The sequence below is a fragment of the Misgurnus anguillicaudatus genome, unplaced genomic scaffold (genome assembly GCF_027580225.2).
Source record: "Misgurnus anguillicaudatus unplaced genomic scaffold, ASM2758022v2 HiC_scaffold_26, whole genome shotgun sequence".
NCBI classification, from domain to species: domain Eukaryota; kingdom Metazoa; phylum Chordata; class Actinopteri; order Cypriniformes; family Cobitidae; genus Misgurnus; species Misgurnus anguillicaudatus.
In genome coordinates, this window is record NW_027395276.1 from 3,899,599 (window position 1) to 3,918,491 (window position 18,893).

The following is an 18,893-nucleotide window of genomic DNA, read 5'->3' on the forward strand; positions in this document are numbered from 1 at the left end:
TTAAGACCATATTTGTTTTTTACAGTGACAAAAAACTGCCTACAGATGGACATTCAATTTTAAATATAATGGCTATGTTCACACTACACTGATGCATCTTGCCTGTACAATGTGCTTGAAAATCCATAAAGTAAAAATTGACAGAATCATTAGAACATCACTCTGAATAAATCTTTTGCCCTGTTAAACTTCAGAATGCAGCTGGTTTCTGTTGGTATTTTTTGGGAACAGCAGTGGAAACTACAGCTAAAATGTCAAACCCCTGCCATGAACTCAAAGAGAAATGTAGGTCAAAATGAACCACAGTAGAAAATGAATCACCAGCTCTAAAGATCCAAAAAAACAAAAACAAAGTATGAGCACAGATTATTTGACACACTGAAATGATTCATCCTGCTGCTGCTGTGATCGTAACAGAGAAAGTTATCCTGAAAACAAACTTCTGTGTGGTGACCTACATATAGGCTGAAATAGGAGGAGTGAAGTATCGCAACATCCACACAATTAAATGGTGATGTTAAACCAATCATTGTCATTTCTGTGCTGATTATGACAGAGGATAATTACATTATATCACTCAGATAATAGTTTAACCCTGACCTCTGACCCTTGACACCTACACCTCTACCAAAGAACGTTCAAGATGGGTTAATAAAGACTTGACAATGAACTCACACAATGTTAGCAACACACACATGCAAGTAAAATGTAAAAATAAATGACTTTTTTGGCAATCTTTTTAGGTAAGAAGACAAATAAAGAGGAGTACTGTAGGACAGATGAGTTAAACCTTCTTAAAGTCTTTAATTCACCCTGACAACAAAACAATGAAGACTAAAGTCTGTGACCAGATCAAACAGAGATTTCCACAGCAGGACTTTAGAAGCAACACAACACTACACAACCTAGCTGATGTGACCAAAATCACAGTATAAATATCTCCAACAGCTGTGTCGATATATAGACGGTTTCATCGGACGCACGTGCGGTGACACGATACGCGTCTGGTCCGAACTTTACTTCCGGTTTCAGTTTTTTTAATAGTCTGACTAGTTGCTAAACTGATCTCTTGAACAAATACCTCGTCGAAGGTAACAAATGTTTTGGTTTCCTAGGTAATCTACGTGTTGTTCATTTTGCTTGTTATACAAATAAACTACATTTAAAGTACTTTGTTTTTATTTATCCATAGCGGTGTTTACCAGAAGTTACGTGTTGACCACGAAAGCCACTTATTTATGTTGTTACTGCTGAAACCGTCTATATCTATCGATGTTAAATCAAACTCCAAATTGTTTTATATCTAAACATGTACTGTATTGATGTCTATTTATATTCACCTAGTGAATTATCTTCATGTATATTTACTAAAAACAAGTGTAATACAAAGATCTATCTTGTTGTGTTACTTTTTATCCACCTGTGTGTTACTTTCGTCTCATAAAGTAACGTTAACAATTTGCAATTTATGTTCAAAGTGAAATTAGTTTGTTGCAATGTTGAGTGCGTTTGTTACAGATTCAATTACGCCAGACAACAAAACTAAACACATACAGGAAGGTTGTGTTGCCTGATTAATCACCATTAATGAAGTCTGATTAATCACCATTGTGTCTTTGAACAGCTCTGTAACATTACAGCCTTTAAACAGTAACTCATTTACAACCTTGCATTTGTATTTAATAATATACAAGGCAATTCCACAGCTTTCATAATACAGAAAACATTGATTTACAATCATCCGTCTTCTCCTGTGATTCATTAAACCTGTTCACACAGCAAGAGCCGAATCGAATCAACACGAGTGAATCGCCGCGCGCTCGGTTGCTGTCATGTGTCGTGTCGCGATCCTCTCAGTACAGATGGCGGCTATAGTGGGCAGACAAAAATAAAATAACCGCTGTACACGTGGATTTGATTTATAAAGTAACCCGTATGTCAATGGGCGGCGAAACGAATCTGCAACAAACGCGTTAAATTCCTGTAAAATATCCTGAAATCTATTTAACACTCGAACTGTCTGTCTTCATATTTTTCAGTGCAGTAGTGATAGACGTGTTTGGAGATAACTGCGCAAATGTCGCGTTAAATGTGTGTCATATCTGTATTTCTGTTTAGTGAAGTCGCTTTACTATCGCGTTGGTATTGATGTATCTTATAGATTTTCAGTGCTGAAACGCGTGTTATATTGCAGAGCACAGATCTCAAACAAACAGATTTGCTCTGAAACTGGAGATTTAGGAGGGGACATTCAGTCGTGCATTCGAACGAACACGAATCTGAGATTATCAATGAAACGCGTTTATAAACACAAACATTACCGAACATGATGTGGCGCCTCTCTCTCCTCGGGTCCAGCGCTGCTCTTTCCCCCCGGCCGCAGCGGATCTGACAGCGGATACAACAGCGTCGAGCCTCCGCTCACATAAGGGGGGAGTCACGGGACTGTGATAGGCGTGTCGGGAGGCGGAGCCACAAGGCTGTTAGAAACTACAAGCGTAGCGGGAGGCGGAGTCACGGGACTAAGGCGGGATGGCGCGAAATCATATAATATAATCTTAAAGGGGTTATATGATGAGATTTTTTTTAAAGATGTTAAATAAGACTTTGGTGTCCCCAGAGTGCATGTGTGAAGTTTTAGCTCAAAAACACTTACAGATAATTTATTATAGCATGTTAAAATTGACACTTTGTAGGTGCGAGCAAAATCCGTCCTTTTTGGGTGAGTCCTTTAAAATGCAAATGAGCTGGTGAAATGCAAACACTAATGGTTGTTTATTGAGACTGAAACTCAATTGTGCTGTCAATTACTATTTCTTTCTCTCTGCATCAAATTGCAGTGTCGTGTTTAGTGCAGATTAAGGAACGGTATTATTGTAATACCTGCATCACAAAACAGGCAAAATCTGATTGACCTAATTTTTCATGTGCTTGCAGAGAATGGTTTACCATGTTTTTTTTCCACGTTTTCTATGTTGATAGAAGCACTGGGGACCCAATTATAGCACTTAAACATGGGGAAGTGATTGATTTTTTACGCTATGACCCCTTTAGAGAATATTGAGGTATATTATGTTACAGCTCTTACAAAAATATGATTATTTTGTAATTTTATTTTCAATAAAACAACAAAACGTAGACCATAGAAAAGCAATCTAAGAGACACAAGCTCTTGTATAATTTTGCTTTTTACTTACTCTTAGGAACTTTAAGTAGTTTTTACAAATATACCTTACAAAAAAACAATACTAGTGTGTAGTATCTTGAGATAAAAGAATGGCACTGATATATGTTAAGATAAGATGTGTTTTTAAATTAAGGCAGCTCAAACATACATTAGTCTGGGACTACGATAAGGCCTGTGCAAGAAACCTCCCCTTAGTACCTTAGTGCTGAACTACGAACCTCATGACAACTTTTGTGTGTGTCAGTTAGATCTGGTGTGATAGTTATCTGTACTTAATTATTATATGATACAATACTATACATTTTAAAGTGATTTTATCCATCAAGATTAAACAAAGTACAAGAGACCCTGAAGGATAAATGAAAGTTAATTTCTATAAGCTTTGAGGTTAACTGTTTGTAAGTCACACCAAGACAATAGTATTGAAAAAATTATTTCTTTTCCTTGTTCTGTGGGGCCATAACAACAAAAACAATGTTGTATTTCTTATTGACGCAAAATGTTCTTTTTTACAGGCCTCTACTAGAAGATTGTAGTGTTCATTATAAACTATTTATCTCTGTGGGTCATTAATCAAAATCTTAAAAAATCAGCTAGACGGCTTATGCTGAGTTTACACCAACCGTGTTTCAGACGGCAAAAGCGCGTGTACCGCGCGTGGTTTGCCGCTTGAACAATTTGGATGCATTCGCACGTGTAGAGCAGAGTAGATGCGTGGAAAAAGCAAGCATTTGACACGCATCAGAGACAAACTCCGCTTCTTGTGGGAGGGGTTGTCTGTTTGCAAGATGACTGATGTTGATTGTGCACTTATCGAGAGTTACCAGTTTGTATTTGGTCACCTTACGACGCGGGTCGCTAAACGTCACGTGACTCAAAAGTGAAGTGTGTATTACAACTTACCAGGTTGCCCAATGCCCTCACTGACACTCTTCCAAGCGAGGTCCTTTTTATTCCTGTCTCCTCTATAGAAATAAGAACTTGTGTCGTATAGCTCCGGGTGAGCTTCAAACGTTGGTTGAATGAGTGACTCCGAGCGGGGCTGCCACCACAGCAGCAAGCGGGCTCCTGATTGGTTAACGCAGCGCGAAATTCCACCAAAGTTCAAATTTTTCAACTCGGGCGTTAGCCGCAAATTTGCGTGAACGGCAAAATGCACGAAAGTACCATTCGCGCGTACCGCGCACAACGCTCAATTCGCGCGAGCTTCCCGTGCGAATGAGGCGGAAACGCGTCTTTCACACCGCGCCGAACGCCTCTTCTGCGCCGCAGGACCTCTTCACATTGACTTAACATTGAAATCACTCGCGCTTCACGCCTCTACTGTGGTTGGTGTAAACGTAGCATTAGGCGGAGCATCTGTTAACGCCACCTCCTCCAACTGTAAAGGACATCTCAAACAGTACGCAGCAGTCAAGATCATTTTTAATTGGAGACATAATAGGAGAAAAGCAGCAAAACGCAGGTGGTTTCACAGGTAGAGCGGAGGCAGTCCGACAATGTGCGACAATTCAATATCCTTTTGGGGCATGCACACCAAAGCTTTTACGCTGGCGGCTGGTGCATGTTTTCAATTGTTTCCAATGGAAATGCTGCGTTTTTCAAATAAGCCTGCAGCTAGCGGTTTTCTTCCACGCCGAAAACCGGCGATCTGCGTTTTTTCCGCGCTGAGCGCCGAGAGTTGAAAAATATTCAACTTTGGGTGAAAAGCTCCGCCTGTCAATGTCAGTTCTCACACCGCTGTCCAATCACAGTGGAGGAGGGGCGGGACATTACCACAGCAACCAACCGGCTCACACCTAAAGTATCACAGCTACCACAGCGCTCAGCTGAAGAAAGCTGGCACTCAGCTGAAAAACAGCTAGTATTTGGCGTCCTCCAGGCATTTTCAGCTGTGTTTAAAAGTTTTGGTGTGCACAACCCCTTAAGTCATTTGAGCTCCTAATGAAGACTTTCTTTTATATCCAGACACAGATTGAAAACTAAATCAAATAAAATAGCATTATTTTGGTCTCTACATCATTCTCCTATGTTTACTGTCATTTTACAATTATAATAAAGAAATAGTAAACATGCTCCAAGTTTTAGTTGTGTTCACCAAAAACCTAAAATCTTAAAAACTGTCATTTCCTGTCACATAAATAAAACATCTGTTTTTAAACATCTATAGGGTCTAGTTTTAAACTTTCTTTTCCAAGTAACCACACAAACCCCAGCAGCTTGTGTCGAGTACTCAGTCTATAGCAGTAATAAGAGGGAAGGACTGACCGCTTCATACGATCACATTAAACTCTTCCATCATTTTACAGATGCTGGCACTTTGCATGGGTGGAGCTGCATTTTAACATCTGTTTGGATTTTCAAAGTATTAAAACTTAACCTACTAAAGTTTTAATCAAGTTATGCAAAGGTTTTGGACATCAACACCTCTTGCAGTTCTGGTTTGTTTTTTGCACATTGCAATGGGGCTTTCAGAGCGTTATTTACTGCATCGCTATTCTCATGTCCTCAGACATGTGGGGTTAAATAATACTTCTTAGGAAAATCTGACAAGAAACCTTGTTTTCTTTACATGTACGGTCGATGTTTTCTCCAATGCATTGATTGACACTGTCTGCTCAGGGCTAATAGCCAATCAGTTCAATAATATGTTTTGTAGTGTAACTCATCCTCAAATATCCTGGCCCCTTTTCCCCTCATTGCAAATTCAATATGCAGGCATTACATAATCCAAGCCATAGTTAGTAGGCGTAAATAGATACATGTACATTTCCACAAACAATAACTCCATGAAAATGGTCCAATTATGGCAAAAAGTACAAAGTATCATTAGCTAAAGACTTGATGTCTTTCTTTGTTCAGTCAAGAAGAAATTATGTTTTTTGAGGAAAACATTGCAGGATTTTTCTCATTTTAATGGACTTTAATAGAGCCCAACATTTAATACTTAACTCAACACTTAACAGTTTTTTTCAACGGAGTTTCAAAGGACTATAAACAATCCCAAACGAGGCATAAGGGTCTTATCTAGCAAAACGATTGTCATTTTTGACAATAAAAATAACAAATATACACTTTTAAAGCACAACTTCTCGTCATGTAGATCCGGTCGTGATGCGCCAGCTGACCCCACGCAATATGTCATGACGTCAAGAGGTCACAGAGGACGAACGTGAAACTCCCCCCCAGTGTTTACAAGTGTGTTGAAAGAGGACCGTTCCTACGTTGTTGTATGTCAACTGATACTAATTAATGTGTTTGTGTCAGTTTATTGTTTACAATGGTCCGCAAATGTGCGTTTTATATATGTAACACGTGACCTCCCTACGTCACTACGCATTTACGTTAGGTTGCGCTGGACCGGACCTAGACGAAAAGTTGTGGTTTAAAAGTACATATTTTTTATTTTTCTTGTCAAAAATGACAATCGTTTCGCTAGATAAGACCCTTATGCCTCGTTTGGGATTGTTTATAGTCCTTTGAAACTCCGTTGAAAAAAACTGTTAAGTGTTGAGTTATGTATTAAATGTTGGGCTCTATTAAAGTCCATTAAAATTAGAAAAATCCTGCAATGTTTTCCTCAAAAAACATAATTTCTTCTCGACTGAACAAAGAAAGACATCAACATTTTGGATGACATGGTGGTGAGTAAATTATCTGGATTTTTCTTTTAAGAAAATGGACTAATCCTTTAAATTAATCCAGAGAATGTTTATATTTGACCCAACAATGGGTTGAATCAACCCATTATAGATTAAATTACAGCCCAACGGGTTGGGATTGTCCCTTTTTGACACAGCGCTGGGTTGTAATAAATAACCCTGCATATTTTACAATGATGAATTCATTACAAAAATACTGTAAAGATTTATTTATTGCAATAAATAAATATTTTGCTGTAAGATATTTTGCTATGATATCATGCATGTCTTCCACACTGTAAAAAATCCAATTAATGAAATGTTGGAAGGGCAAAAATATATAAGTTAAACCAATTTTCTTGTTTGGGCTTAGTTGAGTAGACATATTATTTTAAGTCTAGATAAATCTGTGTTTAAAACATTAAGTGAATGGTTATTTTCAAATTCAGTCAACATTCAGAATGGCTATGTTGACTGAACTAATTAAGACAAATCTGGTCAATATGTGGACTTATGACAGCTATGTTTCCTGACAACAAAATGCTCATAATATTACTGTTATTTGGTAACAAAATGTAATTTTAAGAGTTGTTCAGGCGTGAATGTATGTGCTTTAAGTTTAAATATGCGGTCGGTTAATATAGATAGCGTCTATTTAAAAATGTGCTCGGACACTTTCGGACGGAGATGAGCTCCAGAAGAGCTCCAGAAAATCACAGACACTTAAGCGCTCACACCCCGCCCAGCGCAGCCTCGCCTCGGCAAGCCCATCAGAAATCGACTGCTGGCTCTGATATCTCTGTGGCGTTTAAACATGCGATTTAATTCATTTTAATTTCTTATACTTAATAATAAAAGGTTTACCGGTATGTTTTAAATCATATTTTAGGATTGCACTTAAATGATATCGCTGTTGAATGATATTTCATATCTTTCACATTCGTTATAATCGGACTGCGTACTGCCTGCGAATTTGAACTTCAGAGCTGAAGGTGCGAGTGGAGAAATAGTCCCAATATCATAACAATCTTAAAACTTCTAAATATACCCGTGTGTGTTCCCGTGTGCGTGCGTGTGTGCGCGCGCGCGTCCTCGCGCGTGTGCATGTTTGTATGTATGTATGCGTGCGTCTGTGTATTTGTATTTTGAATTTAAAATGTTTTAACTCGGAAGGATCTGGATCACAGGTCATTTCATCTGAGATCAATCCGCACGCAACAGCTGGAATCACTTACTGTTTCACACAAGGAAGGACACACAAGTCAGCCGTTTCCTCAAGTTCACGTCAGGTAAGTGTTTGTAATTAAATGTTAATTTTAGAATATATTAATTGGCAAAGACGCAAATACTCGACGTTTTTGTAATTATATTTTTGTAAATATATATTAGAAGTGTGTTATGTTATGTGACCGAAGTAAAGTGGAGCTATTTTAGTTAAGATAAAAAGCCTGGATATAGGGTTGGTTTACCGGAGTTTAGAACTCGGTCTTTATTATAATTGGGACATTTTTACAAACAAACCTTATATAATACAATACTGGCGTGCATTTTGAGACAAAACAATAGCACTCATATGTTAAGAGATGTCAGTAAGTTATTTTAGTCAGTGAAAAGCCCTGTCCGAGAAAACCGCCCAATATGTTTAATTATGTGTGATGTCTGAGGGAAATTTGGCCTAACATTAACGTTATTTAGGGAATAAAGTCTTTCACCATCAAGCTTTATTATATTAAACATGTATTTATGTATGTTTGTGTGTTTATATTCCTCAGAGGGATACATAGCGAGACAGTCTCCGCTTGGACTGGCTGAGGAAAGTCTCCTAAATGGCCCTGGAGATGTTCTGACTGACTTTGGAGGCTTTTTAGACTGTTTTATGCCCTCTATTTAAAGACTTAATTCTGTATGTTCAGTCTGTATGATAAGTGAATAAGTGAATAAAAAGCTTTTGTTTTTATGTGACTGAAGTTAATTATTTTGTTTACAACACCAGCATAAATTATTTGATAAATAATTTAAAAATGTTATTAAAAAAATCCCAAATAATAAATATTAATTGAAGTAACACATAAAACATTGAGTGAATACTTAAATTTTAATTGACAGAGTCTTTGCTGTAAGTTTTTAAAGATTCAACTGATTAAAACATTTTAGTTGAATGAACTATAAAGCTAATTGAGCCAACATACTTTTTTATATTTGAGTCAAATTTGGGCCAACTAAAAAACATCAATCCAGGTAACGCTTTGGAGACAGAAATTGAGTGAACGTAAAATTTCTGTGGAACTAGTTACTAAAAAATAATTCATTGAGCCAACAATTTATTTTTTACAGTGCAGCTTTGCAATTTGATGATTTTTGTAATATAATTTGTGTAAACAGTGGTTTTAGTTTAATATGTTTAAAGGCTCATTTTATGAATATATTATATTGATTACAAAAGATAATATAATAATAATTATTGGTCTTGTTTGTGATGCTGCCATTGCATTTTTGTCTTGTGAAAGACTCTGAAGTGGAGAAAAAAAATCATTCAGAATTACGAATCAGACTGACAGATCAGACGCTTGTATTTTCTGGCCACTGATGTGCTGATTGCCAATTAAATACTATAAATAAGTAGTTTAAAGGGTGATTTGGATGTTAAATTACTTTCTTATATTACAGTTAAATATGTAGACAACTGTAAAAAAATCATTTGTAGATTAATTATAGTGTTACGAAACTTAAGAGCATGGATAATTTACACTGATAAACCCAATGCCTTACTACTGAAATGTACAGGAGGATTTACAGATTTTTTCTGATACCTATTGCTAATTTCTTTAGAAGTGTTCAAATCAAAGTGAAACTTTCTTGATCCGTGTCTAGTCTTGTTTTCGGTGCTGTTTGATGTGATTCTCACTATGTGAGAAATGAAGTGTGACTTCTGAATGCGTTTCAAAGTTCACTGAATATTATTCCAGAGAAAATCATGTTTGCCATTTAAAAACATTCACATGTCCTGCTTCGCCTCTGAATTACCCCTTCAGCTCATGTTATCAAGCCATCTGATGTTTTAACCCCGTCATATAAAGCAGTGATTCTCAAACTGGGGGCCGTGAGATTGTGTCAGGGGGGACGCAGTTTTATGACATTTTATATAATACATTAATTTATCAAAAATTCAGTGTAATCAAACCTTAGAAAAATAAGGCTACTAAGTTTAAGAATGATTTGTCATAAATTTTCTTTTGTGTAGGGGCATGAAGAGATGCCGAAAAGTTTGAGAACCACTGATATAAAGACAGTTTTCACATGGATGATCAACTTAAAACTGAGGCCATTAATCTGTGTACGTCATTAAAGTCCAGGCGCACTGAAATTTCCTGCACGCCTGCATGGGAGCGGGAACAACACACTCGCTGTTTTTAAACCCCTGCGCACCTAACAACCTCTTTAGTGCAAGGAAATGACAGAGCCGCGCGTATTACAAGTTCAGTTGCGAGAAGAAATTCCAAGCTCTCTCACGCAAAATACAGTCCACAAACCCTCTCATGGGTTCCTCGTGGAGGAAAAGCACGCAATGTGCATGTTAATATGAAATATGATGATAAAATAATCATTTAAAACTATAATGGGCAAACATGCCAACTATCATCACGAAGGCCCAACGCTAATAACAGCGCAATATTAAATTCAACAGTTTTATTGAGATTTCTCACATGCTATGGACAGATATTGGTAAATTTTATTTAAAGTCAGAACAGGATCAGTTGAAGAGTTTGGTTCCAAAACGCGATAAACGCCATTTTTGAAAAAAATGAGTACTGCCAAAATCAGTATTATATCAGGTCAGTATTTAAAAGTAAATAATTAATTTTACGCAAAATCCAATATCCGCCGTGTTTTTCTGTCATCTTTTCTCCCTTTTTTCCCAAAATGCGATAAACGCCACTCCTCCTTTTTTACAGAATGCAATAAATCCATTCCAGAAATTACAGCCCACCGTTCACGCAATGTCAACAAACAATGGCGGCGCGCTGAGAACACGGACTCCTAGTGTTTTCCTCATCTACTTTGTACTTCGTGATCAACAAACAAAAGAAAATAATACATTAATAGCATTGATAAACCTGTGGTTGTTTTCTGTGACGGGAAAGATTGTCATCAACATCTAATAATTTACGCGAAGCACTCGGGAGACTGGTGCTTATCTCCCGACAGCATCAAGTTTCTCATGATAACACATTGACCCCAGGGGATCTTATGAAAAACTTTACATTATTTTACTCAAAGTCAACGAAAATCGAGCAGGACCAAAACATTTTACAGCTGATCGCTGTGAAAAATGTAAAGAGACGACGTCAAGTATAACCGCAGAAATGACAGTGTTCTTAATATGACAAAGTAAGTGTTTTGATTAATGACATTAATGTTTATTTTTTAGTCAGTGTGTACAACTTGTTCAACTAAATGAATATAAAATGGCAAAGATGATTGCACATTTGTACATTGAATTAATAGATTTCTAGCATTTTGAAACAAAAACTGTCATGGATTTATTGCATTTTGTGGAAAAAATAATTTGTTTTTATAATAAATCTTTGAAAATCAAGTTATGGATTTGAATTTTTTTATGTTTTTACACCCTAAAGATGCTATGTGAAAGTTTGTAACAGAAAATAGTGGTTTTCATCTTGTCACTTTCTTGGTATAGAAAACACGTTTTTACCAAAATTTATCAAAATGGATTTATTGCGTTTTGGAACCAAACTCTTCAGTTCTCTTCGGTGAACACAGCAAAGCAAAATGTTATTAGTTCCATGAGAATATTGTCTAATCTTCATGGTCAGAACATAATGTAAAAATTTGCATATCATAAATCAGATAAGTTTAACATTGACCTGAAGATCAGATAGGAGTATGTTTGAGTTATCTGTAATTTATAGCTATTCAACACTCTCACCACAGAAGAAATATGGCCACTTGTGACCTTTGGATCGGTATTAAATCTTTGCGACATTCTTACTGTTGCATGACAAACTATTATCACTCTTATCAGCCTTCACAAATGTTAAATAAACTCAAATAAAACCCATAAATTGTATCCTTAAAATCAAGTCTTTCATTATTCAACTGTTTATTTCTATATGTGTAAGGTCTTCTTAGACTGTCAAGATCAAGAACATGTTCAGGTACTCAAAAGCAAATGAAAGACAATATTTATCATCATAAAAATCAAAATCTATTTAATGTGATTAAACATCAGGAAAATACTGTTCTGAAGCAAAATGTGCCAATTTCCTATTTATTCTTTTGATATTGGTGTAAAATATGTAAATGTATTTTCATAAAACTCAATCTCAGCAAAGAACTTATTAGCATAAAAAAATGCCACTTCACGAGACAATCACGTGTGCATTCACAGATCACAGCAGCAAAATCTTACGTTTGCGATATCTGAACAATGAGTGTCACAATATGAACCTGCGTTGAGTGTTGACATCAGCTCAAAGCTTGAACTGCAACGCTCCCATTATAAATACCCACTGACACCGTCATGTCTTTATATGGGCATGAGACGCACCGTGATTTCAGCCCAGCTAATCCACGCGGGCTACACAGACGTCTTATCAGACCTTCGACTGCAGACTTTATCATCTGGCCAGCCGTGGCTCTTCTGCTGAGCTTCACACAAACGTCACGTGGATCGTCGTCGCGTTCAGGAACTCGGGTGGAAAAAGTGCCAGATGAGCACGAATGAGTGTGAGCAAAGTCTGCAGTGCCAGCTCAGCTGGAAAAACAGATGAGGACGCCTCCCGCAACCTCAGGACGGTGCGTACTATGGACGACAAGGACCTTTGAGCGTCTCCTTATCATCCACCCTCTGATAAACAGGCAGAAGTATGCCGAAGCCATGCCCATGTGACCTCTCACCCCAGCATCTCAGCAGATATTCAACATACTACTATATCACTTTCCATCTTCTGTGTAACAAACACAGCATGCTTCAAAAATAATCAGGTTTAGTTTATGATTATGATAACAGGTAAGTAAACGCGCAACATGATGAGGTCATAAGACAACCGAATGTTTAGTTACTGTTTTTGAGTGAACAACAAGGAACTTGGGGTTTGACAAACGCAAGCCATGTTGTCTCATTTCCTACCAGATTTTCATGTGACATGTGCTGACATCAGCATGTCATTTAAACACAGACACTGGCTGACAAAAACAAACTCCAGACAAACTGATCAATCTAAAGAACAACTAAAGAAGAAAACAACCCTTATCAAAGACAGACGGCCGCTATCAAACACATAACGGCATGAGGATACAGTCCGCTGTTAGGCAACAGCACAGTATTTAAAGTAAAGCCAATCAAATGTTTATTTGAAGTGTTAAGAAGCTACACTGATCTGAGAACAGGCTTAGGATTTTCTAACAACAAAAGCCAAATCTACATTAGCACAAACATCAGCTAGAGGAAATGAAAACTGAACTGACCATTTCCTCTTTTTACAAACAAGTGTTTGAACTTTTACTCTGCAACACACACACACGCGCACACACACGCAAACACACGCGCAAACACACATACACAATTTATAATCATCATCATCATCATCATCATTATCAAAATAATAATATTAATTATTATTATTATATATTTGACATTATCAGCTAATAAACTTGAACAGAAAGTTAAACTAGCGCTTTATGTGAACTAGTTGGTCCACCTCTAAGTCAAATGTAAATTTCCTGACTTTCCCTGACTAAAAAGCTGAATTTTCACGACTTATGTCCACGATGTTGTGAGCCCAGATAATGTAGTGTTCAACTTAAGTTTATAAAAATGTAGCTAGAATGCTTAAAATGATTAAGCCGTGCCAATAAACAGCTTTTTAAATTGTAGTCAGAGAAGGCTTGGACCCGGCAATGGCATTCCTTACGTCACAAGTTAACAAGCGCATTACATAAAAATGAAAAACTTTTTTTTTAAAGCAACAAACAAAAATCCCTGATATTTCATGACTAGGTCAATAAATAAATAAACAATTCCCTGACTTTAAATGTCAGGAAACGACCTTTTAAAATTCCATGATATTCCAGAAATTCTATGACCCGTGGGAACCCTGAATTTACTTTCATTACCCAGCAAGCAATAGCCATCATTTCACATCTAGGTTAACTATAGACCCGATTAGGGCTGGGTTTTGGCAAGAGCCTTACGAAACGATACGTGTCATGATACAATTTGTCACGGTACGATACAATACATTGCATGTTGCAATACATTGCAATGCCTTTTCTTTTTTTTATTAAAAATGTAAAAAATAGAGCTGATTTAGAGCGTCCACACAAAAGCTGCAGGTGTTTTTAATTTATTTGCAAATTTTCACTCCCGGTAACTTCTGAGACATTTGCCATATATGACAGACAACTGGACAGTGACAACTACAGCAGCGGCGGAGGAGGTCGTTTGACGCACACAGAGGGATTATTAAATTGTGAATTAAAATATCAATAGTACAGATTGAAATATCGATACACTATCGTGGGAAAAAGGTATCACGATAGTTAGCAGTATCAATATTTTTGCACAGCCCTAGACCCATTATAGTCTGGCTATGACTTCTAGCCAAAATAAACTTCAATTTGGTTACTTTTGTTTTTACATACTTTCGAAATGTATAATATTTCATCATGTTCATGGCAGATCTGTCAGTGATTACAAGGTTTTGGTTTCATTATTTAATTTTTTGGGCTACTTTTAGACGTCTATGAAATTTTCTGCAGTCGTCTGGGCTGTGTTCCCTACTGAACATTCCAGCTAAGACCAGCATAAGCTGGTGAGCTGGTCTCCCAGTTTGGTTTTAGCTGGTATTGCTGGTGTAGCAAGCTGGTCTAGTTGTGTTTTGGTCACTTTTTAAGCTGGTCTAGCTGGACGAACAGCTGACCCACCAGCTTGACCAGCTTTGCCAGGCTGGGAGGACCAGCTTAAACCAGCTACTGCCACCTTAAACCAGTTAAAACCAGCTACCAGCTTATGCTGGATTTTTCAGTAGGGACGTCTTTTACACAAAATTGATTGCTGGGTAGTTACTGGTATTAATGGTCATCATTATAAACCCACACTGGTCAAGCACTCGATTGATTGTGAAACTGCTTTAGCTGCACATTTAGGGAATTTCCTGTTCTATAAATACATGAAAGGAGATTTTTTGTAAAGCCCCAGTCAGTCAAAGATATTCCCGGAGCACAGGATAGTGAAAGTGTTTCTTTTGGAAAGTTACTTACCGTCAGATGAAACAGAATCCAGATGTGCATCCATGTTAAAGTCCAGGATACAGATCCAATAATCCAGAAGAAAAGAAAAACAGGAAAGATAAAAATATATTGAGTGGATCCATTGAGTAAATTCAGTGTCAATAGATATACACCTCCATTAACATACAAGCATACAAACTTTCTTTATCATTTATCACAAATGTCTAGTTAGCGATGACATCATAAACACTATATTTTACTTGTAAACATTAAACTTTACATTCAGGACCAACTGACGTAAAAAAGTCAACAGATGAAATAACTGGCGACCAGTTACTGTTATACACATCCCATAATTATAGACTAAATCAATATAAGATAAAATCATATTTCATATTTTTTAGGACATGCATATTATATTTACATATTTATTATTACATTTACACCAAACCATCACTTTCCAAACACCACACAGAGCAAACAGTAAAGCTCATGTGAATATAATCGCACTGCATTAATAAGATATTATTTTAATTTGATTATGATTTTTATAGATACAACCTAATATGGAAAACTAGCTAAACTAACAAACAGTAAAGCTAAAACTAATCGCTAAAAACAATCAGTGTTTAAATCGCTAAAGGTTAGTAAACGAAGCGACACTTAAAACAAACGTCACATTCACAACGAAACTTCACCTGACACACAATCTCCTGACGATATTTTAATAAATGTCACACATTTACTCAGTTTTACCTTAAACTCTCATACAGAAAGAAGATTTAACAGTGTTTTACCTCAAACTCTCTCCCTCAGAAAGAAAGTTTTACCTGACGATCTTCTACTTTCATTAACACTCTGGGCGGAGCCTGACACTAAAGACCCCGCCCAGAGCCATATTTCTTTATTATTGGCCACTCCTATTTTGAACACGCCCACCTTCCATTATAACATCATCTCTTTAATGACATCGGTTTATAAAACTTGCTAAATAAACTGTAAATAGTAAGGAGATTGTGAATATTTGTACCTCTTGCTTTCCATTAACATTCACTTTTTATAAATGTAGGTCTAAGTCCCCATTCCTATACTTTTTATATATTCTGTATATCAATGTTTAAACCATAATAGTTTTTAGCAATTAGTTTTAGCTTTACTGTTTGTTAGTTTTCCATATCAGGTTATATCTATAAAAAAATAAATAATCATCTTATTGATCATAGTGCGAGCACGAGACTTTCCTCTAGATGTCAGTATAAACTCAAGTACGTCACACAGAGACTCTATGAACATACAGGATACAAGATCAATACTGAAGATTTATTATTGAAATCATTTTATTTTGATGCAGCAGCTATATTTACTGAATAATAACCTTTAACCTTTACTGAATAATAAACATACCCAGAATAAAAATTCACTTTTTCTCTAAACACAGACTATTTTAACAGCCATTAATGTGAATGAACACATCTCATGATAAATCTGTTATTGCTCTTTGTGTATATAAAATGTGCTCACTAAAATGAAGGAAATGTGAAACATTGCATAATTGTTAACTATATATGTAAATAACATTAAAACGCTTCACAAAGGATCCTAGAACAATGTTTTTTCAGACATAATGAATAACTAATATATTTATCTCACACATAATGTTTCTGTTTTAAAATATATTTGTTGTTGACATAGAGTATAAATACAAACAATACATAAAAACCCTTAATGCCTATGAAAAAAACAGATTACAATTGATCTTCTTTTTGCTACAAAACACATTAAAGTCTGCATAAACGTTGCTTTATAATAAACTAAACTGCAGTGTCTACAGTGTCTCGTGTCTTTTTAACTAATTGTCTAACACAATACCAAATAATACCATTTCTTACCCAGAAATATTAATTCAGGTAATGTGCTCACATCATACACTTGTCTAACAACACAACTACGTTTTTTATATTTTCCACATCTTCTCTAGTCATACTTTAGTTTAATTGAACATTTCTCCTTTGTATATAAAGTTCCGCTTACAGTATGAATCAGAATCATACAAGAACCTTCCGATTTGAAGACCTGGAATATAGTGCACAAAATCCTTTAACGGGATAATATCAACCTGTATGGAGCTTGAGATCTACTTACTGTTTGTGAGTCTGAATGAGAGCAATGAAGGAAATATTTCAGCTCTTTTTTATGAGCTGCATAACTATAATAATAATAACTAATCCTTTGCAGAATTAAAAATGTTGTTTACATCATATATATGTGTGTGTGTATAATAACTATGCATATATAAGTACACACACATGCATGCATGTATATATTTAAGAAATATTTACATGTGTATATACATTTGTATATTAATATGTAATTTTATTCTATACAAATATGAATACTTAATATATACTTTTTTCTTAAAATTATACATGCTTTGTGTGTGAATTTATATATACATAGTTATTGTGCGCAGTACACACACACATATGATTTAAACAAAATATTTTATTCTGCAAACGATTAATCGCGAATTGTTACAGTGCAGTCCTATTTACTGTATGACAGAACAAAGCCAACAACAAGACTTGACTAAATAATAAATATAGACAAGATTAAATCACATCAACAGAAATCTAAAAAGTAGGTTTTTATGTAGACTGTATCACAGCAGCATTAGATTTAATGGCTTTAACTGGTGGTTTTAGTTGTATAAAACAGTAGCATACTTTCTGTCTGAAGGAAGTATTTCTGAAGTGAATCTGATCCACTGACATCAATCTGATCTGCACTTATGCTCAGTGACACAATTATCTTACAACAGATCTTCAGAAGAAGAGAGGAAGAATACGATCAAGAAACATCTTGAATCTGGATCTGTTGTTTACACAAAACTGACCTGCAAGCAATTTTGCGTTTAAAAGACGTCTTATAGTCGACCAAACACAATACAGATGTCTATGTTCTTAAATAAGGCAAAATGAACTAACCACAGCACAAAAATAAATAAAATAAACAAATGAAAGCAAACAGCTTGTAATCACTGTTGACTTTGCCTACATGATGGATTATCAGGCATCTCACAAGTTATTTAGGCAAAAACCATATGTAACCAAATTTAAGTTTATTTTGGCTAAAAGTTGGTCACTCATTGCCGGACTACATCGGGTCTGTAGTTATCTTAAACGTGACTGCTTGCTCGGTGTAGTCAGCAGCCTTATGGACTTTTATCATATTATGTTTAAAGGCGGAGTCCATGATGTTTGAAAGCCAATGTTGATATTTGAAATCACCTAAACCAACACGCCCCTACCCCAATAGAATCTGGACCTTCTGTTGATAGACCCGCCCCACACATACGCAACCCGGCATTTTATTTGATTTGATTGGCTATAAGTGTGTTTTGGTAGACGGCCCGTCTAATTTTCCAAAGCGTTTTTCAAACATCGTGGACTCCGCCTTTAAGGTGCTTCATTTATAAACACATTCACTTTTGCTTTACAGAAAACAGCCATTCTGCCTAAAATCTTCTTTTGTATTTCACATTATAAAGTTCTATAAGTTTAGAATGACAATGAAAACAGAGCGAACAGTGACAACATTTTCATTTCTGTGTGAACAACACATCTCATGGCAATTTCAGGGTTTCCACACCTTAGTTAACTTCAAATTCAAAAACCTTTCAATGACTTTCCAGGTCCAATACCTAAAAATTCATGGTCAAATTCAAGTAAGAGCAAGGTGACATCGTGTTACCTTTTAAGATACATTGTTACCGTTCCCTATTGAGGGAACTGGCGCTGCGTCACTGCGGTGAC

At 36.2% G+C, this 18,893-nt stretch overlaps 2 protein-coding genes and 1 long non-coding RNA gene across 3 annotated transcripts in view; 1 reads left to right on the forward strand and 2 right to left on the reverse strand.

Moving 5' to 3' along the window:
• Positions 1–2,470, reverse strand: part of LOC141362433 (band 4.1-like protein 3) — a 40,845-nt gene extending 38,375 nt beyond the window's left edge. The window contains exon 1 of the mRNA XM_073864498.1: positions 2,322–2,470. The gene's annotated coding sequence lies outside the window, so the exon portion shown is untranslated. The remainder of the gene's footprint in view (positions 1–2,321) is intronic.
• LOC129443216 (E3 ubiquitin/ISG15 ligase TRIM25-like) overlaps positions 1–18,893 on the reverse strand; it is a 112,980-nt gene that overhangs the window by 55,929 nt on the left and 38,158 nt on the right. The window lies entirely within an intron of this gene.
• LOC141362414 (uncharacterized) lies at positions 7,124–8,785 on the forward strand. The gene is made up of 2 exons (XR_012368232.1): positions 7,124–8,117; positions 8,601–8,785. It is a non-coding gene; the product is annotated as an uncharacterized lncRNA (long non-coding RNA).